Here is a 25,281-nt window from a genome sequence, read left to right as displayed (position 1 = left end):
TGGATTTTCTCACTTTACATTTGTGTGTCAAGCAGCGTTTCTGCTTGAATAGCAGAATAATCCAATCACCGAGGAGCGCATCAGACCCAAGACATCTGACCTCTACTGAGGATGTGATCTTGTCAAAAAGTGTCTTATTTCAGATAACAATTCTCTGCTTTGTTTATAGATCCTCATTTCTGCTGTGTGATACAAACTCATTTGTTTTTTCAGTATTCTGTAAGGCACTGGGGAAATTTCATGGAATATTCACTGTAATAGGAATCTTTGATAAGACTGAATAAACACTAGAGGAGGAGAAACTTACATTGTGAGTTTCAGTCTGCATGTGGATGCCACTTCAAGCTATTTTTTTTATTCTGACTTGATTTAATCAATATACAAAAAGAGAAAAAAAAATAGATCCCTTTATTATAATGCATCTATATTGATTTAATAATAATAATAACTTTATTTGTATAGCACTTGAAAACACAGAGTTGCAAAGTGCTTCCGAGTTTGTTCGGACATGCATTCTTATCTTTAATGTATGGTTTTATCCAAACCCACAGTCAAATGTACAGTCGTACATTCATTCCTACATGCACTCTTCCAGAAGCGCATTAGATATGCCAAGAGCCAAACAAATTCGATATGAGCATGGAACAGTTAAAGCACCCCGCTCAGAATTTGGAAAGACTCAACAGATCTGCTATATAGGCCTGGGCATGTAGGGTTTTGTATGTTATTAGTAACATTTCAAACAAAATTCTGAATTTCACTGGAAACCAGTGAATGGAAACAAGAATAAGGGTGATGTGTCAGTGCCAGCTAGTTTTTATTAACAGCCTAGCTGCTGAATTCTGGAACATTTAAAGAGGGACTAAGGAGAACTGAAAAATGCATGTGAAAAATGAGTTACAATAATTGAGACAGGAGAAAATTAAAGTGTTTACTAGAATTTACAGTATTTTTAAATACACTAAAAAAGTGGGTTTTTTTAGATGTATAGAGTTGAATTGTTTGTTAATGTGGCTTTAAATAGAATAAAAAATATGCACATTTATTTGTTATTGACAGAATGGCAGAAAAAGTGAGCGTCTGTTGTTTTACATTGTAGTAAAAAGCAAACTCTGCAATGGAGACCTAGAAAACTCAAAACGCAAGTCATGAAACATGAAATTAATTATCTAATTTTGTCTAATTAATCATTAATCATAAACAAGCAAGAACATGAGCACGTTTCAAAATTAGCGCTATGCTTAGTACAAGTGATCCTAGACATTATGATTTACACATCTACCTGCCTACTTCTCTCAACTGTACTTCTTCACTAACCAGTTACTGCTGTCCTTTATTGTAATACTACTCTTGAAGACAGCTCTTTCTGTATTGCATCTTATGATGACTTTGGGCTCAAAGATATGACCAATTAATTTTGTTCCCTTGATACTTTGTCTAAAACTGTTTGCCTCTCTCTTGTATTCTATATTTTTTGTTGTGAAGTCAGTCACCTAACCTGTCTACACAGAAAGAAAAGGGCAAACCGCCCTACACTATGCTAAAAGTGAGCTGTCTCTTATACGGCAGTGAGTCCCCTTTTCCAATAAAGGCCAAAGACCTACAATAAAATTAGTTCTATAAATTTACTACTTACGTGTCATTTTATCTACTATAGGCTAACATGGTCAACATGATTTTGGGGGCAGTGCATAATGCAGGATTAGTCATTCTATAGTTTTAAACCAGTGAAATACCAGAGGGTAAGTCACCCCAGAAAAAAATATGCTTTTACAGTTTAAATGCCAAACAAATGACAAGATTACATCATTTTTAAAATACATTTGTGTGTAAAAGAGATACCAACAGGTAATGACAGGCAACTTCCTGAGGTTTGAAAAGCTGCTAAGTTTGGCATTTTGCGCCCGAGGGTGGACTTGAAAATACAAATTGACTTTGCATGTTCCCAACATGGAAACACAAAGCCTTTGCTGCCATAAATTTGTGTGACTTTGATTGTTACATTATGTTCTTGAACATTATTTCTTAATAAGTTTTCTTCGTCCCACTCCTTTTTCAGGCAAGTTTTGTTTTTTGTTTTGTGTATTTTATGTTCAATATAGGTATTTGTTGTGCCTGAAAATGAATAAATAAATGAAATGAAATGAAATGAAATGAACTGTTTATTAAGTATAACAAGGAATCTTGCTGGCGGTGCTGCTGTGACTTGACATCGTTTGTTGTTAAGTCATATTATGCTTATGAAAAATTATGCGAGAATTGCAAGTAATAGCAGAATATTAATAAGCTATAATTCCTGTCTGCTGGTAAGGGCACTGAAATGCACAGTAGAAAAGGCTAATTAGAAGAGCATGATAAGTTATGGTTTGATGGGTTTTCAGCCCCCTCAGTGTTCACAGTATAAATCTTGTTTACCAGCCGTCTCCTGATGCATACACATTGTTGGCTTTGAAGCTATACTTGTCATGCTTCCACTATCTTTGCTCTGTTATTAGATGGTATGCCCCATATGTTTCATACATGATGCCCCATTGTATTGTGTCTTACATGTAAATTACCCATCTGTTATTGTGTAACTGTCTTGTTAACAGCACTGATTAGCTTGCTATGTTATGAAACAAATCTGTTGTGTTGGAGAGATGTAAGACAGTATATAACCAAAGGAAAGACAGGTAGAAAGAAGAGAGACAAGTGAGTAATATTCATTGTATACCACATCACTCACTGGCATGTGGGAAACTTTTGCCATAGTAACATAATCCTCATCCAAGGCCTCCAGATTTAGTTAAAGGACATGGGGCCTGAATCTTTCATTAAATGAAGGCTTATTTCATTATTTACACGGTGTTATTTTCTGCCTCAGTTCACAGGCTAAATGCCAACTGGCAACTCCAAGGCCTATTTAAATGAGTCAAATTCTGGTCCCATCTGCCCTGCTGGTTGCCTTACTCTTGGTTGGGAGTGGGTGGGTAAACTGGATAATGCAGTCAGCCTGTGAGATGCTTCTGCTGTGTCATCTGTCTTCTCCTTAAGCAGCCCACTTACCTGTGTCAAAGTCTTGGTCTCCGCAACACAGAGACCTTAGAGTCACAGGTGGGACCATATCTAATTGGAGCACTTTAACTGCTACATTGTTCACAGAGTCATTAGGCCATACTATCCAATATTTCCCTGTAAGAGACATCCATTATAAAACACTGCACCAATGGGGCAATTAGAACTAGGTTATGGAGCAGGTACTAGATCATTACACTACCTCAATGAAGGATAAGGTCTCAGAATCGGAAAGACGTATCACCAGGGAAATACATTCGTACTTGGTAAATACTAGTCTGTTGTTTTGTTCTTTGACCACCTACTTACAGGGTAATCTCTTGCATCACCATGGTAATCATTAACATTATCAAGTCTATAGCTGTAATATATCTAATCACGGCCGTGGTATGGTCTCAGATAGTCTCGAATGTTTTTCATAGAGTGTACACCCATTCCCAACAAATGTGATATACAGTACTCCCAGAGTCCAGGTTTATCTAGTTAATCACTTGTGAACAACTTTTTTTAGTGAACAGCTCAAAAGATTGTGCAATTTTCTTTTATTTGTAAAATAACCACAAAACTCTCTATAATATAGTTAGAATAAGAAATGAATGTATATTGGCATTGAGAATGAGGTAATTCAAATTCTGAGTGAGATTTTTCAAAGAAAAAAAAGAAAGTGTAAGCCATGCAGGCACTATGGCCTTGTCATTTTCCAATGACACGACAAGCATGCATAATCATGTCATGTACCTCTGGATTTTGTGTGTCTTCTGAATGAACGGCTGCAGTTTCATACTGTCAAACAGAAAGCGTCATTACACACAGTTCTGTCTGCTGAGGGATCATTTGAATAATGTAGGTAGTTACATTATTATTAGTTTCATTCATTATTGACTGGTGGAGTGGTTCTGTTCCTATTACAGAGGGATAACACTTCACTATATGAAACCCTTAATTTACCGAGCTGGGTTTGGCACAACACTGTGTGTTTTCTCCAAGGAGGAAGCCATTATCAGCAGAGCAGAAATCCACTCTCCATAGAAAGTCTTCAGTTTCATACCAAACAAAAACAGGCATTTCCCCCTTTTTACTTAATTTCCCAAACGACTTAGTAAATAAATCTCTGCTGAGAAATAAAGCAGCCTCAATTGCTACTTATCAGGGGATTTGTGTAACTCCAATCGCTAAATGTGCAACAAAGCCAGAAGAAATAAAAAGAGCCAGCACAAACCCATAACATAACATCTGTTAACATCACTCGTAAAGTGAAATTTGACCACGGTGTGCAGTATATTTGAAAAAAATTACAATTTCATTGTTTATAATCCAGTCTGCTAATCTACAGACCACTTTCACAGTGTGATGAAAATTTGAGAATTAATTAAAAGATTTGGCTCACACTAGTATTGCCTCATAGTGAGCAGTGTGCTCCCTTGTTATAACGATGGACAACATAGCTTTCCACTTTGCCAGATGTCCGGTTATCTATTGCTATGAGTTCTTTATCCTGTAAGAAAGCAAGAGGATATTTTATCCCGCTGATTAACTTATTATTATGTCTTGTAATATATTATTTATTGCCTCTATTGCCAGACAAACCAAAGTGTTGTGGTGATGATGGTGGTTTTTGTTGGGGAGTGGGACCTGGCTACTGGAATTGGAATTGTCTCCATTTTATTCAGCACAGCACCGTATGAATATCTCACTGCTATATGATCCATTTAATAAACCCAAGTTTTACACAAGGAGTTCTTGGTGGTGAAGTGCATTCAAGATTGTTGTCAATACTGTCATGAATTACTGTATGTATAGGCCTCCAGAAGATTGAAGAATGGAAATGAATTCAGACAATGTGAGGAAAAAGATGCCGCAATAAGTGAAAGCTGCACTGCAGGATGTTACAGAAACTAAACACACAGTGAATTAGAATATTAACGTTCTCATACATTATTCATGTTTAACACAATAATGAGAATGTCAGTGTTGAAACCCATACAACTGCCAGAGTAGTGCAATGAAGAAAAGTGTAATGAAACTGAGATAATGGCTTTTAATTCATTCCTTTAGTTTGACCACTTAGGGTCACATTTTATTTGATTAAGGAAAATCAGACTATGAGAATATGAGAATATGTTGGCTATAGCTTAGGTGATTCTGGGTTTTCCAGGGCTAGTGGTTTATTATCTAGCCCCTCCATGTGCTTTAGTGTCCTTGGGCAATACACAAACCTGTTTGTCTTTCCAGCACCTTTCAGAAAACGTATCTCTGTTGCAACAAAATGTTGATAAAGCAATGGATTTAATTCTTAAATTAAAGAATCCTACACACTACTAACTTCTGATCAAACTGTCACATCAACAGGCACATAGATCCTATCTGCTGTGGCCACGAGGTTCCAATTAGAGTTTTTTAGGATGTGTTTTCAAAGCTTTACCTAAATCTTGTGCATGAATTAGTGTGCTCCCCACTGGCTTTTTCTCAGGAAGTAATCAAAAGCAAAAAGAATCAGCAGTGTAATTAGAGTGATTAAGAAAGCATGGGGCAGGCAGTGTTTTGGATGCCAAGAACCACTAAGCACAATCCCTGGGTGGTAATTACATGTATACACGACCAGCCTGAGCTTTGTTCAAGGTTTTGCTGCACTGGCCTTCAATTGCATGAAAGTAGTTTGAATTATTCCTCCTGCATTCACAAAGTAAAACTAAAACAAACAAACAAAAAAGCCCCAACCTGATCTCCCACTAAGGAATTTTTTATGTAGTAACTTGGGAAATGTGCAGGTATAAGGAGTTCTGTTTAAAACTCACTCCTGCAAAAACAGTTGTTAACCAGCATTGAGCAGTACAGGAAAAACAAGCTCTTATCACATATACATTAAGGATAGATAATAGATGTGTTTCAGGTATGAATGAGTTGCTTTGCTGAACTATAAAAGGTGAACAAAGATATTCTTGAATCAACACTCTGTGACATTTTGAAGGTTCACGTTCATTGCGTGGAATGAATCTCCTTAAAATGACCTTGTTGCATGGTTACATCAGTGTTGCGCCTCCTGATCCTACTAAAATTATAGTTTGGTGAAGAATACTGTCTATGTCTAACTTTACTATGAATCTCTCCCCAGACGGTGTTGGGATACACCTGGGCAAAACTGTTGTGATACTGATATATTTTTACTGGACCACTGATGCAGTTTTGTATAACTAAAAAGAGATGCATAGCTCATGATATTCATGTGATATTGGATTTTCCACTAATCTCACACACACACACACACACACACACACACACACACACACACACACACACACACACACACACTGACTTGCACAGTCTCACACGGATGATAGATCATCTCCAATCAGGAAACTCCGCTCACATCAGAAAAGGAGCCATTCACACTCTCTTTTTCAGTTAGGATGCCTTACCTTGGACGTCAGACCTATGACACGTTTCAAATTTTAAGTGCAAATTTCACAAAGTTAATGCCGGTTGTGGCAGACATTAAATATAACAAATTGTTTCTGAGATACTTTTTAATAGTCTTTGAGGGGAAATGGTTAAAAAGTCAGTTCTATTTTAATATTTTTCTCACCCTGAATACCTACTGAATTTTATTAATGAAGTGACTAAAAGGACGAGTAAATGTTCTGTATAAGCTCTGCTTGGGCAGTTTTATAAAGCACGCCCAATCTTTCTCACAAATTACTTTTCTTTGACTTGCTGAGGGAGCGTTTTTTTGTTGTTGTTCTTGGTTTTGTTTTACCAGGGTAGATTTAAATGATAATCAAGTGTATGGACATTTATAAAAGAAATCTGCACAAAAAACGGTTAACTTATTTTAAATTCATGAAATTAACATTGTATTCAAATTTATATTATTTATGTAATCACACTCATCACCCACAAATTACAATATGCTGCGATGTCCTGTTTTATTTAGTCTTGAAAGAAGTTGGGTAACATGAAATATACAAGCATGTTTTAGCTTGTTCTTGTCAAAGTTAGCTTCATTTTTGATATGCATAACTACAAATTCTTTCCAAATTTGGTAGGTATAACGTTTCATTTCCTAAAATGGACCCAAATGCAGATCAGAACTTGGAGTAAAAAAAAAGAAAAGAAAAAGAAAACAAGGTTTACCTTGAACTGGGGACATGGAAAACCCATGTGAGAGATACAGGCGGTAAAACAGTCATCCTTTTAAGTGAAACTGTCACGGACCCAGTTCCAGGGATTCGGGGTCCGTGAGCAGTGTGGACTACTATTGTAGTTATTATTATTGTTACAGGCCTTCGATGGGGTCTGTTTTTAAACTGTTTTTTTAACAGAAAAGCAGAGACAGGAGACATCAGTTGCGTTCGGTCTGCAGGCTCTTCCTCGTCTGATTTATTAACAGAGTTTAACAACGTCCTTTTCTTTTCATTTAGACACACACATTTCGCTTTTAACAACACAAACATTCAATTAGGTCCATAGCTCAAACCCTTTTGGTTACCTTGCACTCTCACAAGAATAAACTTACAAAATAATCATTGTATATGAACGTCCTTATTTACAATAAATCTGTAACCAATTTTACTGCATTTCAGCATCAAAACATTTCTGTGCAGCACCACTAACACTGCAATTAACCCGCTTATGTCACCTTTATACTTTTCTTATACTTTAACAGATTCAAACAATATATTACATTTGTAACCAATAAACAAAAATATTCTTCCCTTGCTCACAAACAGTTCACAATCATCCACAAACAGTATACATCAGACTATTTACATTTGACACATAAGAACTGGGTAGGTCCTAATCAACTGTAACTTCCAATAATGCCAGGATAAAAGAAGTGTCTAAGAGCTCCATTTGTCACAAAATAAAACAGGTAATAAGACCAGCTGCCTATTTAGACTACGAGTGAAATGGCGGCTGCCATTACAAATGGCGGTATAGTTAGCTTTCTCTCAATCAGTGAAAACACACTCTCTCACAACATTTGCGGTCTTTAAACTAAGACAGAAAAAGGTTTCTTGCCTTTATATGTACATTGTGGTGAGCAAACTTGAACTACTGACCTGTTTTTTTAACAGAAAAGCAGAGACAGGAGACATCAGTTGCGTTCGGTCTGCAGGCTCTTCCTCGTCTGAGGCTGAGACGCGTTGCAACAGCCTATCGCACTCACCACTATCTCCCCCTTGTGGCAATGCCACGCAATTACATTGTCCATAACGCTAAATGAAAAGTGCAATACCACCATAAAATCAGGTCTTTTACATCAAAAACAATTCACAACAAAATTACAATTGTGACCATACACTTGTGGGCGTCACATTATTATTATTATTATTATTATTATTATTATTATTGTGGTTGTTGTTATTATGGTTGTGTCTGCTGTCCTGTTTTTCCGTGTTGGTGTACTGTCAGGTGTTTAGGGGTGTGTGCTTGTGTATGTGAGGGTGCGGTCGTGGCAGGCACTTTTAGGCCTGGTGGGTGTGGCCCTGCCAGCTGACCGGTCCCACCCAGGAATCCACACACACCTGGCGCCGATCAAGCCTCGTCAGAGGAGCTTCAAAACAGTGTGGCTGAGAGCTCCTCGACGCTGGATCGTTGAGTGACTTCCCGTCAGTCTTAAGTGTATTGTGCAAGGTTAGTGCAAGTCTACTGTTAGGTTTTGTACTCACGGCTGCCTTTGGTATGCGTGTTTCCTCAGGAGGAATTGTGGCGACCAGGAGGCAGCACACGGAGAGTACACAGGGAACGGAGACAGAGCACGGAGCACGGGATAAAGGAGAAGACACGGAACGGGAGTTGGGATCGCACGGGGGGATTTATTGTTGTTCGGATTGTCACCACTGTAAATAAACACTGTTGCACTGTAGAGTCCTGCATTTTGGGTCCTCCTTTCCCCACATCCCCACGGTCTGCCAGCGAGACCGTGACAGAAAGACGTAAAGACAAAACTGTTTATACACAGAGGACTCATGCAGAATGGGAACAAGACACAAATAAATGCAAAACAACAGACAGGAGTAAAAAAAAAAAACCAAAGCTATAAACAACTGGAAACCAGCTATCAGAATAAAACAGGAAATGAACACCAATCAAAACTGATCCGAAAGAACCAACTCTGGGAGAGCACAGAAAGACAAGACAGAGGGAGGAGCAGGAACTGAAGTATGAACTTAAGCTGAATTAAAAAACAAAAAGGATTTAAAAACAACTCCACAACAGAAAATCAACTTAACTGGTAATCAAATCCTAGGGGAAAAAAGAAATCAGGTACCATGCCAGTTTTTCACCTACAAACCTCCTTTTAAAGGATTTTGCTAATTTAGATATAACACAGGTTTAATTTTAAACTAATAAAACTATAAAAATCTTTGTTGTTGCTTCAAGTAACTGCTCATGGCTCTCCAGCATGTTTTTTATAGCAGCTTCCAGTCACAATGTTCTTAAATATTTGAAAAGAAATCTTATTAATCCACACTCAATTATCATCATATTCCATTTGGTGGATGACTGTGATACAGCAAGACAGTATTAATTCTGAAATTGCACTCTGATTGGCTCCCCATTCGCTTAACAAGGGAATGATCCCCATGAATTTTAGAGACTCTAATTAATCATTTACATACACTGAGTGCCACCTGATAGGTCATCCTGCTGTGCTTTCCAAGTGCTCCTCTCATTAAAATGCTAATCTACACTGCTGACCCACGCTGGTGCTGAGGAAGACCGCTCATAATGACTTTCTCCCTCATGCTTCTTCTTGCCCTCTTAAGACCTCCAAAACAGGAGGTGCCATGGGCCAATAACATGGAACTTTCCCACGAAACAGAAACACCTCAAGGATGTAGATATTCATTTATTCCACCGTGTTCCCTGGTGCTGCCATGGAAATGCAGGGCTCATTACCCAGATGTGATTTTTAAAAAAGCTATTTCCTCATGCCTCACCCAGCTTATCCTTTATACCATAAGTGACTGATATCGGTTGAGAAGGTGTAACCTGAGAGATTATGAACTGCTGGAGAATGATCTGCCTGTCAGTACAATGACACGCTGGGATGTTTGATGAGGAAAGAGCAATCATCAAGTGGGGGGATATTATATATTAAAATATACTGGATATGTGACAGTAATGCGTTATGTTTACATGAGTCAACATATTAGAGGTTGACAGATTTGAGGTATAAATTATTAGCTGGATGCTCACCCAAGAGGATGCGGTCTTTTGTGGGACTATTATTTTAAGACTTTCCTTTCATACTATTTGTGTTCAGTCACTCTTTGATTAATTTTAGGACCTAAAGCCCACTGGTGTAAGAAAGGACCATGGTTATAGTTAAAATACAACATTTTTAAAATTTAACCCATCTGCAGCAACCTTCACTTCGAATTTGTTGATTGCCATAGTGATGACTCTGATGTGCTCTAATATGCCCATCCGCCATACCACATACATGTAGCAAATTAGTAACAGTGAAGCTGTTTAGGGACAATTCACTTTACTTCACTTTAAGAAAGGAAGAGAGAAACATTTCATCAACAAACAGTAATGAAAACTCAGCCTGTGAAATAAAATGTAATGCTGAGGGGTTTTGCCTCAGCATCACATAATGAGTTAGGAGTCGGGCTAACCTGCAAACAGGTGAAAATATACAACAGATGTATTCTGGAAATAAAACCCCCTTGACCACTAAAAATGAAAACAAGCATCTTGGGAGCTAAATTATCTGACATCTGCTGTCCGTACCAGGCAATAACCAATAACACTACAGAACTCTACAAAAAACATTAAAATTGGCATGTAGGTAAATTTATTATATAAAGTGGTACGAAATTGTGTAGATACAGGAATTATTCTGAAGAGATTTTGGACAAATTAATTAGTTTGCCTTTTAGTGTAGGTGTTACATACTACCTTTGTTGTTCCTTCTCTATGTAAATGTAATAATATATTACATGCATATAACCTGAAGAATTAACCACGCTCAAATGATACATGTGATAACGGGTTGATTATTTTGACTAGGCACTGTTGTTAAGCAGGGCATATAAGAACACACATGAACGGGCTGCTGCACAGCAAACCATGCATGCTGGCATCACAAGCCAGAGAACGGCTTCACTTGACTGGTAAGGACATGGCTATGTGGACTCACACACACAACTCACTGCATATCATGACCAAAACACCATGTGCTGTTTGCTAAAATAAAAAAAATTATACATAAAAAAAATTGTGGCTTTTTAACATAAATGAATAGTTACAATAATCATCATTATCCTATCGTTACTGTTGACTTACAAATGTACTTTCTACTTTTCAAGTAGCTCAAGTGTTTTTGCACTTTTTACTATTGCAGAATGTCAGGAAAGAATATTCCCCCTGATGGAATATGTCATTCTTAATGCATTTTATTTAAAATTTAAATATTTAAAATTAGTATGCCATATGTATTAAGGTACTATGAAATTGTAAAACATTAACAAAACATCCTCTGTGGATATTGTAAAACGAAACATTTTCAAAAGGCCTTTAATAATTAGTTTTCTACCAGATTGACAAGGATACCAAGGGTATGATAATTACTGATGACAGTGATGAATATGATGATGTGATTGAATGATATCTTGCTGATGGATAATAGCACTGGCAACATTAGTTAAAAGGGACTGATAAATGGCCTGTTAATGTCATGTCAAGCTGAAATTTGTCCGACTTCTAATTTTGATATTTATTTCACAAGATTTTGAACTCAATAAATCATGGATTCTAAAGTTGAGATTTTTGTGTTGACTTTCCACGTCCAAATCTTACATGTGTTCCTAAATGTACATGTATTGTATTGTATTGTATTGTATCTCCACAAAATTATGAAGAGCTGTGTACTGTGCAAATAATTAAGTGTACAATATGACAGCATGCAAATCTTCAAAATGTTCAAGTACTAAGTAAGGATTCAATTCTTTGTACATATTTACTATTAAGTGGCAATATACTTCTAATAGCATTTATTTATCTGTTTGAATGTGTTGTACCAGTGCAAAAGCATGATTTCTTTGAGAGATATATTCACTATATTAAACAGATATACAGTTATGCACAAAACTTTGCTTACATACAAAAGGTGTATTTCTATAACAGCATATCTGTTGTCTTGATGCAAAGAAATGGCACTAGGACAGAAGACTATGTTTTATCAGAATAATTACACCCTTAAATATTAAATGTTTATATGCAAAAGATACTGAGAAAGAGACCAAAACATACACTGATGCATAGACAGAATATACAGTGGTTAAAAATAGACATAAAAAAGTAAAAAAAAAAATCAGAGGAAGACCTGATGTCTTATTTGTTCTCATAAAGCTGTAGCTCTAAGTGTATTTTTGCACAAGCAAGCCTTTGTATTTTAAAAATAGACTTTCATTAATCCTGTCCACGACAGTATTAATCACATCAAACCTCCGACAAAGTGGAGGACAGGATTGAAGCAGCTTGTTATATTCAGAAAACATACTCTCCTATATCTGCTCTTCGATAAAGCCACTCTACAGCAAACAAATGGCTGCAATAACTCCAGCCTCAAACACAATATCGTCCTTTCAGAGAGAGGCATCAAATAAATGGAGCAAACTGAGTGGAAGTGATATGTCACTGTATTAGATACCTCTGTGCCAATATAAGAAGCTACCCTCTGTATCTGGGATATTCAGTTAAACCAAAAACATAACCAAAAGGCCTTTACTTTATCACTTTGTGAAATGTATCAGAATTACAGTACAATAATTGCAAAATTGTTTAAAATTAAATAGACTGCTGGAAGATTTACTCAAGGAAAACTAAAAAATAAGATTTGCATAAAGGACAAAGAAGCAGTCTTTTTATTTCCCTCTGCTGGGGGAAACCACTAAGCAGCTAGTATTTATGTACCATTGATACAACGCATTTTATCCAATCTCATTTTCCTTTTTCTGCTTGGATTATACTAAATAAAAATGCATGCCTTTTCATGCAGTCTTCCAAAAAAAAAAAAAAAAAGGGATTTAACCTTATGTTGACACTCTGGGGAAAAGTATAATTTGAATGGACTATAAAGTACAAGTCAGGTAGAGAATGGATCCAATTAGAAACCTAAGCCAAAGCAGCACAAAAGAAAGAGAATCAATAATACAAATGTCAAGATAGACCAAAGCGGATCCAAAAATTCCCCCATCTCCACTGGAAAGGATAAGAATTTATCATTGTCTCTCTAGCACCTGACTTATCGTCCGCTTAACTTTAGCAGGACTGATAGTGCAGACGTGATTTATCACTGGTCAGCAGAGAGGCTACTGATCCCTGAAAGAGGTTTGTGTTTATGCATTATTCAAACCTTTTTTTAATCTGCAACTTTAGAATTACAAGGGGAAAATTCTTTTGTTCTTTTTCCAAAGGCTTAGTAGAAATGTGCTTTCTACTTTTCTCTTAGTTTAAGCGTATTATTTTATACATATCATCAGGAGAAGCTAAGTGCAGATGTCACTGAAGCCACAAATGATCTTTGTCAGTAAATGTAATTTACATAAGAAAAAAAGGTGTCACCTCACATCATATATTACTGCCTATGTATAATCAGAAAGTGGTTCCTTTCTTGACACACCCTGAGCTCCAATCCCAGACCTCTTTTTTATCTTTGCCAATAATGTTAACAGCTGTAACAAGAGTGAGCCCAATCGATCAGGCTGTGTTATGAGAGGCCCACTGCAGTTGATGTGAGTATCAATTGAGCAGCAATAGAGTGAGAGGAGCCATGTGTTAATGAGGTGAGTAATTAAGGAAATGATATTGAGCCTGCTGACCCTTCCGGCCTTGATGAGCAAGGGGAACAGAGAAACAAACCACAAGGCCAAATTACACTAAGACGACTCATTAGATGAGCTTGGCTATGCAGGGAGGCCTCTCCCATTCTTCACACTTCCTTTGTCCTACATCTCCCACTCACCTGAACATAGTCAGATAGTTGTTATTTTATGGTCAAACATGTGTCATGGTCTTTGTTCCTCTGTTTCCTGTTTTAATCTGAATACAATGTTTTTCTTTGGTTAATTTAATTTCCTGTCTTTGTACCAGCCCATGTGACACTGTTTTTACCTTCTCCTATTATAGCGTTCAGTTTGTCTGTGACCTGCAAGTTTCTCTCCCAGTGTTTCAATGTTGTTCCTAAAATCTGGTTACCCTTTTCATATTGTTCATTTTTGTTGCGTTACCTTCTTGTTGGACATCTGTTAGCTATGTGTTTTTTGTGCGCTTTACCTTCTTGTCTGTGGTTTTGTTGTTTTTTTTTTAACTCTACATATAACTGATCAAGAATGAGCAGAGCAAATATTTTCTATAGATGAGCCTGGGAAGGTAAGACATTTTTTGTGAGTGATAAGTTGTTGGACTTTTTGCCTAATAAGTAAAACCACTTCAGAAATTGAGAGGAGGCTGAGAGCACGTGCCTTTATGGAGGAGACCATTACATCTAGTGCTGGGTTAGCTCTAGGATGGCTAAATATTCTAATGAAATTCAGATCTCAATAGAAGCTAATAAGCTACTAGCACCCAACCAGCTCCATTTCCTGAGTCAGTTAACCTCTGGCCTTGTACATTCCTACCTATTCCTGCCTTTCTGCATACTGTCCTTCAGCTTGTTTCTGAGACACCACCCTATTACACCAGTTATTCTCCAGCCCAGCAGTTAGAAGCCTCCTCATCCTCCTATTCCAGGTACTAAGTCAACAATCTACAGCTCTGCTATCTGTAAGCAATACTTCTGAGTCAATGTTCATCAGGTTTGACATGCATGACCTGGATCTAAACCGTACAAGGTGCTGTTCCTAAGTTGCCAAACTTCAGCATTATCACTGGCAATTTCTAGGAAACAGCTTTTTGAGATGCCAATTAACATTTCTAATAACTTTGATAAGAAAATGAGGCTTTCAACATAACTGACTCACCACCACATAGTGCCACTGGCTTATTGCTTTCTAGCTTTGTTTAGAGCCAGGTGCTCAGAACTCCAGCCACCATCCCTGCTATTCCTTGACTTGCCTTTCCTCCTGTTATTTCACTGTGAATTTTTTCTCACTTCCTGAGTTTACACCTGCATCAACACACGACAAAGTCAGACACCTTACATAGTCATCTAAAGCCACACCACGGTCTCATCCATTCATTTAACATCAATTCCAGACCTGATATGAAGACTGTTTCTGTGTGAGCTGCTGCTGCTGGCATCAAAACTTAATAATTTTTGAGAAAGTACCTCTTGCCTGCCCTGTTTTTGCAATGTCCACCTGAGCTTCTTGGTTCTATCAAACCTTCTGTGTTTCTTTTTGGCAAGAGTGACCCCCAAAACAAGAAAAAACATTAATTACAGTTAACTACACAGCAAACTAAACTTGAGGGATTCCTCATGTGGATGGATAAGTGTGGAGTAAGTGTCAAGACAGAGCAATGCCATAGGAGGACAAATGATGCGGGGGAGGTATTGAGCTTTGGCCAGCATTATCTACAGAAACAAGAAAAACACCCACAAACTCTGCCAGGAGGAAACACTGAGTCAAAGACACAGGGATGAAACCTACATTAGTGTAGTCATGCCACTGTAAGGGAATAATTGACTAATTATGAAGATACTGTTTCAATTCTTTTTTCTAATTTCAAAACAATGAAAAACCTCTGCACACTGTCTCATGTACTGGTGGAATATTTATTTTGACGGAAACATTTTGGTCTGTACAGTCTTTATCAGGTTAAGTATATTGCCACGCTGAATTTCAGCAATAAGTAGCAACACAATGCGCAGGAGTTCTTTTGCATTGTTTTCAGTTTTTATTTTTCTCACTCATTCAGGTTACACAAGTTTCTTGAAAAGCTGATTTGACATTTTAGGCCATTAAACAAGTTTCATAAGCAGTAATTTACAAAAACCTCGTAGGCCACAGAATCTAGTTAAAATCACAGTTTAATAACCTATACATCATGAACATGCAACATTTTAAACAAGTTTGCTATATATATATGGACTTCTTTATTTATTTTATGTATTTAACCTAGAGTTAACCTAAGGCAGCACACAGGTGCAGTTGTTATGCTGTTGCCTCACAGCAATAAGGTTCCAGATTTGAACCATTTAGTTACCTCAACCCCTTGTATTTAAAAATATTCTGCCCATGGCTGTGTGGGTTTCCTCTGGATACGCCTTCTTTCTCCTAAAGTCATGATTGTTAGGTTAATTAATGATTTGAAAGGCTATGAGGGTATATGTGGGCATGTGTGGTTTATCTCATTGTGGGAAGCTTTTGATGGACTGGGGTCTGATAGCTGGGAAAGGCTCTAGGCCCTCCACGACCATAAGTTAGGTAAGTGATTAAGAAAATGGATGGATTAATGAAGAGACAGTTTCCATAACAGTTGCAACATGACTATTACATATCACTGAAAGTTAACTAGTATATAATGTTAACTGTCAGTTCTAGATGTCATGTCTTAGTAACTGTATCAAATTTGGCCAAAAAAAAAATTTGGCCAAAAAAGATTTTTCTCGCAGTTATTATGTTTTGGCTTTACATTGAATCAGAGGAGTCAGAATATCGAAATCTATTCTGTTGTAGTCAAGTTTGCCTCCCTGTGGACAATGATGAATAGATTGAGGTAAAGCTCAGCGAGTTGATGAAATATGTTTCACATGTTTTGCCTTCATTAATTTTGAGCTACGTTGTTAGCAACAAATTTAAAAGACTTTGGAAAAAGCAATTACTGTATATTACAAAGAGACTGTAATTTGTTTCTATTGTAATTAATGGAACCTTTTGTCATGCTTTGATGAAATAAACAGTGTAGTTTGGAACAAAAATAAATCTCTGCAATACCATTTATTCTGGCAGCTGGAAAAGTGTCAGCTGATTTACTCTGATAATAACTTTGACAAATAATTACTCAGTTTCTTCAGGCATTTCCCCCCCTAAGTACAGGACACAGAATTGAGCCTTTCCCACCCATGTATTAAAGGTAGTGTAAACCATAAAAAGTCCACCTAATCAGCTGTTCATATTTAGCCATGGTAATTATCTTTGTGATCTGTGATTGGCACAGAGTCACTTCAAATAAGGCCAGTCTGCACTGAAGACGGAACTAACTTAAATACTTTCTTTCAACATAGTGTCAATTTATTGAGGTGCAAGAAAAGTGCCTATTTTTTTTTTTTTTTTTTGCATTTCCTCTTCAAACCTTAGAATACAAAGTAAGGAATTTATAATCACTTATTATCCACGGCATCATTCTTCTTGAATACAGTGAGCCATGAGGATATTCACAGAAATGTGTATTTTTTGTATAGATGTTTGCATGATTAAATTTCATTCTCGGTGTAGCAGGAAGAGTGATTTAAGCCTTAGCTTAAAAGAAAAAGAAAAACAATCCATGAATAATACTAATGCTAATAATAAAATACATTAACATCTCTGGGTTGACAATGCATGGAAACATGGGACACCTTTAGTGATAACAGAACACCAAAACTGTGTTAATTAAAAAAAAAAAAAAATAAGGCTGTGACAACATGACCAACAGCCAGCTGGAACTACTTATTACAAATAAACAAAAGGCAAAGGTTAAGCAACCTGGATCTTGGTTGTGCTCAGTAACTGAAATTATATTATTATGAGGATAATAATTGACTATCCTCTGGCTATCTTCCAGTATATTTAAAGGCAATCTGTGTGTAATCACTTATCTGTTGTTGATCTATCAACATTGCAACAAGTAAAAACCAATTTCAAAGTTACATTTTATAGCAAAGCTTTTGGAAAGACGGCCTAGATACAGCTTCTAGAAGCATTAAGTCAAAACAACATATTTTAAAATTTTAAGTCAGGTTTTAGGCAGCATCACAGTTGAGTCTGTGCTTATTCGGGTAACAAATTATATTTTAAGAATTACAGTAGTGCAGAAAAATTTGATTTAGAAATTGCGGCACTGGGTTGGTATATCTGGAAAGACTTTGGAATGGATTATATCTTATTGAGTACAACTGAAAATTTGTACTTCTATTAGTGACCATGGCTGTCCTTACTCTGAGGAGTTCCTCACGGGTCTATACTGGGAGATTATAGAGAAATATAACATTTTTTTCCACTGCTATGCCGGTGACAAACAGCTGTATCTCTTAGTGACATCTACAGAGCCTCAAATGTTGCAGACTGTCTGATATTGATAAATGGATGTGTAAATTTATGTGTATCAAAAACATGTCCTGTGGCATTGTTCATCACTAATCATCTCACGTTACTAATGTTTTATTTCTTGGTCTTAGTGAGTCCTGAACAGATGATCGCCAGGAAATCTCAATAATACAGGTGGCAGATAAGTAAACTTACTATTTTTGGGGGAAGAGTTACAGGTGGAAAATCAGTCAAGATGTAGCCTATAAATATCTATGAAAAATGGCACTATTTTACAGCACATTAGGCTACCAACAAATACATTTAAGAGACCGAAGCAGAAAAGATAGTTGGTCATCCACTATTGTATTCCTCATGTGCTGTCTGTTCTTGTCAGCGTCACAGAAAGCTCACTATGCTCCACCTCAGGTGTAACTGTGGAAATGTTAGTGGCAGAAGCGAGGAGTCCAGATGGAGCAGCTGTTGGGGTTTTCCTGGGTCGAGTAAGATTTGATTACATAAATGAAGCTGATGATCCTTCCCAACAGCACACATTGCCTCCCTACAACCCCCCCACATGCATCCTCAGATAGACACACTGATTGCCAACATCAGAATCTGTATCTCTTCCAACCCATCTTTGTCTTTTCAAGATAAGAAGGACAGAGCTCAAACCAGGAGATGCTGCACGGCAGGTTTCTTTTCTCAAACATCCCATGCTCGTTTCCATGCAGAGATGGCCTAAAAATGACATCGACAACCGGAGCCTCATTAATCTTTATAGGAGCTCAAGTCAGAGTTTCCTGCTTCTCGTTGCCTGTCTGCTATGTGGCATATTCTCTTGAGAGCACTATTCAACATCTTGAAGGTGCAGCACGTTGTCACGGCAAAAGATTCTGCACGTGGTAAAAAGCAGATGAAAGGCAAACAGGGTGTGCATTTTAATATAACCTGTGTGAGGACATTAACAGAATTAACAGCTTAAGCAGCTCTGAAATCTCCTCTTTATATTTCCTACACCTGTGCCCATGACCCTGGAGACAGCAGTGGCGCTTAGGTTGTTAAAAGTAAGCATTTGTGTCCTCAGCCTGCTGTCAGTATAGGGACAATGTATGCATGCACCCATGAGGGTCTGTCTCATGTGAATAGATGGACTTTGAAGGAGCAACTTAAAAAAAAGGCTGTTTTTACTATCATGATCGTTTTTATTGCTGTCTTGTTCCAAAGATATTAAACACACACAAAAGGGCACTGAGAAGGTATAATCGAGGCGATGCCCCAATTCTGTCAAATTGTTGCCTCACTGAGTCCTCCCCTGCTTTTTTCTGCAGTGCTTTGTTGCCTGCAAGAATCAATCAGCCCTTTACACCTGAGTTATGATGGTTCCCACTAACATCAATGTGTTACTGTGGCACCATAAGTGAAAGACTTATTTTTTCCAAGTAGCTGACAATTTAATTGCAGTGCCTGAACAATTTCAGCAAGGAAACTATAATTAGATAGGAAACAGCTTATACACAAATTATATGTACAAAAGAAAATATTTATAATGTTGTCTAAAATTTAAAAATAAAATAGCAACTGGATAATTGTAAATCAGCTTAACAATATGTGGCTTAACAACATAAAATAAAATACATTAAACTAGCTAACTGATATCCAGTTATCCTGTCATTCCTGTTATCCAGATTTATTGAAAGCATAGTTCAGTTGTTAGTTGAGTTTAAACTTTAAGAAAAAATTTCTTTGCTATAAAACCATTTTCCAGAAAATTTGGATATTTTGAGCAATTTTAATGATTTATATTTTTTGAAGATTCACATGTGACACTTGTGAAGGGGTCTAGAGAAGTTGTGGAGAACATTTTTCTGCCTGTATCATCAGTCAGCATGGCCCATTTGGTGGTGGGCCAGTGATTTTCTGGAGACGCATATCCATCGAGAACTAACAGGCTAGGCAACAGCACCCTGACTACCATTAGATATCGGAATGAATGCCCTGGTCCAGATCTGGGAAGAGATCCCTCACAAGACCATCTGTTATCTGATTAGGAGGTTGCCCCAACATTGTCACACATGCAATTATGTGGGGGCCATACAAACTGCTGATTACCATTTTGAGTTACTGCAATGTAATTTTGGTAAAATTGACTACATGGACAAATAATTCTTTCACATTGACTTTTAGGGTGTCCTTGAATGTATCTTTCATTTCCATCATAAGATGCATAATCCTTACTACTAAAACACATTCTTGTGTTATTTTGTATTTTTTGAGCAGTATACACTTAAGCTGGTCAGTAAAACATTTACTTCTGTTACTTAAATAAAGGTTTCCATAAGTTAACATTTCATAGTTTTTTTTATTTTTTTTATTTTATTTAACAGCATGTTGCAAAATATACAAACTTTTCTTGACATGGTAATTGTAACTTTTCTCTTCAGTTCATGGAAACTTTTCAGGCAGAGAAGAGTTTACTGCATGAACTAAAACACCCATGAGGGGATGTGTTGGAAAAAAAAAACAGAATAGGTTTCTTCCATTAACGTGAGTAGAATTCTTATTTTTAGTTAAGGGTCATGAGCTGTGACCTGGCGCCAATCTTGGTGGCAGAACCAAATGTCTCCAGGAACAAAATGACAAAGATTAACTGTCCCCTCGAGCTTGGAGGCTCATAATTAATGCTGCCTCACTTCCCTCTGTGACTCTGCTAGGAGGAGGATTGCCACAGAGTTGATAGAGTTGCCATTTAAGGGTCAGTCATACCATTTTTGGCGAAACAGAGCCGGCAATGTCTTTGTGAGGTTTAAGCATATATTGTTTTTTATATATATATATATATATATATATATACACACACACACATATATATATTAAGAGAGAGGGAGAGAGAGCGAGTGAGAAAAGCAGAAAACCCCAGATGTGATAGATGAAACAATCCCAGCAGACTGCAACATCAGGAGCATTAGAAAACAGAAGTGCCAGAGGCTTAAGGAACAATTGGAGCAGATGTGAAAAGAAAAGTTCAAAGTGGTACCAGTGTTAATAGGAGCATCAGAAGCTGTAACCCGGAAACTAAAAGAGAGGCCCCAGCAGATTACAGGCACAAGTTCAGAGGTCGCTGTCTCTTTCTTCAGCAAGATTTTAATTCTTGACTTTTGAATCTAGAAAACAGTCATTTTGACGTTTAAACATTGCCAGTAAATAACGAAAACTTATAATAAAAGGTAAGAATGTCTTCAACAAGATTTTAATAAATAATAAATAATAAACAACACATATAAAGACACAGCTGGCTTTGACAGGTCTTTGGTGGAGCATTAAGTTTTTAAATATGGTATTGGTTCTGCTGGCAGAAAGCTGAGAGGAAACATGCTGAGTAGTGCCAGTCTCAGTGTGGAGTACACTAAACAGCCTTAGAAAAAGGGTGGCTTTGAAAGGCTCCCTCCTACCTCTGAGTGGGCTCTGCAAATCCTCCATTGAAGTGGGCTTATTTCTTAACAGTGCTATTGCAATTTTGTATGGAACCACTGGAATCCTCTTTGCACATAAACACCCACAATGAAGTTGGCAAAAAAATGAGGAAATATTCTGTGATGAAATACAGTCTGATTCATAATCAATAGAAGTGGGTGTGGAAGGTGGGGTCCTATTTTCTGCACCAATAAGCCGAAGGACCAGTGAGGCATACAGTACAGTATAGTGGGGGTAAGTGTATCATTTCTAGTGCAGGTGGACAAACTCATCTATGATCATTGAGCAGCAATTGGAAATGAAAGGCAGTCTTACTGTATATATGGAGGTTAACTCCCTTAGCCTCTGTGTAACCTTAGTCACTTCTCATAAAACAAGCAGTGCTGTGTTTTTATGGTGCAGGAAGACAAAATACCTCAAAGACTCACAGAGATATCACGAAATAAATATAGGGGGATCTATGTCTAATTCCCTTTTGTGCCAACCTCTGAGAAAATTGGAAATGGGTAGTGAACAGCTCAATTTGTCTTCATGTAATTTAATGGCCTGCACCTGTTATGGGCTCAGTCTAATGCAGTAAAACACAATGAGCAAAAATGGTTCTGACTCAGGAAAACAGGCTGCAAACTGCCTGGCAGTCGCCTGAAAGCCTTTCAATTTTCTGTGAAGTCTGCGCTAAAAGGTCCTAGTGTAAAAGGCAGAATAAGACAAATAAAAGAAAAGGGGCAACAGAAAAAATAGAAAAATAAATAAACCCAAGGACAAAAGTTCTTAATTCCCCTTAATGTCAAAATATAATATTCTCAAATAATGGCAGTCTTAAGAAGGTTGTCATATACTCTGAAAGAAAACTATGATAGGTGCAATTTTCAGGTCATTTTTCCTTACTTGAAAACAAAATTAGGGGGTTTATTTATATGTCAAGCATGAAAACATTGAATAGCTTCTAGAATAAAGGCTGTCAATGGCATGATGGGCACTAATTTTTCATTTCACAAAACTCTCCTCATCACAGATGTGTTCATCATCTGACAGTAATAGAGTCAGAAATGAGGTTTAGATTGTTGTGATGCATCCTCAGAATTGACATTAATGGCCTCTCATTGAGTTGCTGAAGGCCATTAGCTAAAAAGGACAAAGCTTTGGAGTTGAGATAAGGTGGGAAGATGCACAGCACCATGTAATAGCTGTATTTGAAATACAGTGCCCCACTGGGTATGTTGCCTATCCAGAGGGAAATAACGCAGATAAAACATGCTGTATGTTACCTGATTGCAGAGTTGTTCCTGAATAATTTATTTTGGAGACAACACTGCCAATCTTCTTTTGCCATGACGATCAGTGGACTGAATTCAATAAACTATAAGTGGTTAGTATGTGAAATAAACACAAGGTCTTACTGCATTGTGTCACTGGCAATGCGATGTAGTCTACTCTACTGTCTGAGTACCTTTTTGAGTTTTTACATGCACAAGTTTCCAAAGGCTGGCAATTTAAATGAATGAATGAATACAAAAATTTCCTAAACCTGACAAAACAGGGGCTAAAATGTGAGAGCAATCATGGAAATAACAGCATTTCAGCTAAATTAAAAATCACGATCTGACAATAGAAACAATCATGTTTGTTAGTAAATACCTTACTATTGTTACCTTTTAAAACTTATGCTTTCAAATTGTTGCTACAGCATTATGAGATTTGTTATTAGTTATTTATGCATCAACTTTACAATTTATTTATAATTAAGTACTTACTATTTTCAGCTGAAAATAGGGTTTATGTGATTTGAAAATAACTGCATTCATTTCTAATTTACATTTACAAAGTATCCAAAGTTGTTTTTGAATACATGGTTGTATTAAATAAAAATATTTTCTTATATTTCACCAGGGATTGGAAAGAATTTTAGCTTTTGTGGCTGTTATTAAATTAAAATCTGGAATAAGCATTGCTGCACTGTAAATTTACTACCTTACACATCAGTGTAAAAATAATTGAGCACGACAAATAACAGGATCTTCAGTCAATATCATTATCTTTTTTGTGTCCCACTGGATTTACTTTAATTACACATAGGCTCAAACACACTTATTACCTGTCCAGTAACCCAGCCACAAGGCAGGAAATTGACTTTTTGTCCAAGGCCAAGCTCATCGTGTTTGATATTTGCCAACTACTGTCACTGTTTGATCAGCAAAAGTGATTTCTGGATGAAATCTCAAGACAACACTTTCTAATAGTACGTACTGTGTTAGTAAGGGACCACTCTCCACCATGATTCATAACACTAATATGACAGTGTCAGAATCATTTTTCAAGTGATGGAAATGTCCTGAATAGAGGGACTAATGTCAGACCAACTTAAAATAAGTTATTCATGGCTTTCAGATGCTGCAAAAGGCCTGTGGGGAATCTAGTCATATTTGGCCTATATACTTTGCAATACTGATTTTCTCCAATACTGATTTTAATCTAGTGCCACAAATTCTTCCAATGCTTGGGTTTATGACAACTTTCATTGCAGCTTGTTTTTAGTAACATGCCATTGACACAAACTAAAACAGTTTGGTAAATGGAAAATGCTAGACATTATACAATGTGCGATTATGGCAACTCTGGCCATGCTAGCATGGGCGATCGTGGCTCAAGAGTTGGGAGTTCGCCTTGTAATCAGAAGGTTGCTGGTTCGAGCCCCGGCTTGGACAGTCTCGGTCGTTGTGTCCTTGGGCAAGACACTTCACCCGTTGCCTACTGGTGGTGGACAGAGGGCCCGGTGGCGCCAGTGTCCGGCAGCCTCGCCTCTGTCAGTGCGCCCCAGGGTGGCTGTGGCTACAATGTAGCTTGCTATCACCAGTCTGTGAATGTATGGGTGAATGACTGGATATGTAAAGCGCTTTGGGGTCCTTAGGGACTAGTAAAGCGCTATATAAATACAGACCATTTAATTTAGCATTTTACCCAAAACACCTCTGCGCCTTAGAGCAAAGCCTTGTTTAAATAGAGTGTAATCTGCTAAATTGGACAAAAAAGAAAAAAACAACAACCCATCTGTTACTTATAGTTTCCTATATGAATGCTCAACTTAGATTTAGTTGATGGATTTAGATCCATCAACTAAATCTTCAGGTTCATTCTCAAGCACTGCAACAACACCAACACATACAGAGTGACTCCAATGTATCTGAAATAGCACCAGGTCAAAGTCATTTCATTCTCATTCAGCTGTACAGAAAACAACCAAGAGGATCTATTTCTTGTCATATGACTGGTGCTCAGAGATCAATAGCCTCAAATCCACAAGAGACCCCCCCACCCAGTACTGGTTTGAAATCACATTGTAAACAGCCTGAAATAGCTCCTCTGTGACTAATTCCGTCTCTCTGCCATATCTACTGAGATTGCAAGTGGCTTTTTGTATGGACCAGAAAATCAGATTCTTTACCCTATTAGAGATACAACCCCTACACAAATCTGACATAAAAAAAAATCTGGCTTGTCAATATTAATAGCTAATATGATCAAAGATGGCTGTGCATGTTTTATTAGCCATCTGGCAGCTCAGTTGGGTAAT

The 25,281-nt window shown here is 37.3% G+C and overlaps 1 protein-coding gene across 1 annotated transcript in view; it reads right to left on the bottom strand.

Moving 5' to 3' along the window:
• chst8 (carbohydrate (N-acetylgalactosamine 4-0) sulfotransferase 8) overlaps positions 1–25,281 on the bottom strand; it is a 180,908-nt gene that overhangs the window by 94,299 nt on the left and 61,328 nt on the right. The gene's annotated exons all lie outside the window — the stretch shown is intronic.

This window comes from Aulonocara stuartgranti, assembly GCF_965226115.1.
Source record: "Aulonocara stuartgranti genome assembly, chromosome: 1".
NCBI lineage: Eukaryota > Metazoa > Chordata > Actinopteri > Cichliformes > Cichlidae > Aulonocara > Aulonocara stuartgranti.
The sequence above is the reverse complement of the archived record's forward strand: the minus strand, read 5'-3'. Positions and strand labels throughout refer to the sequence as shown.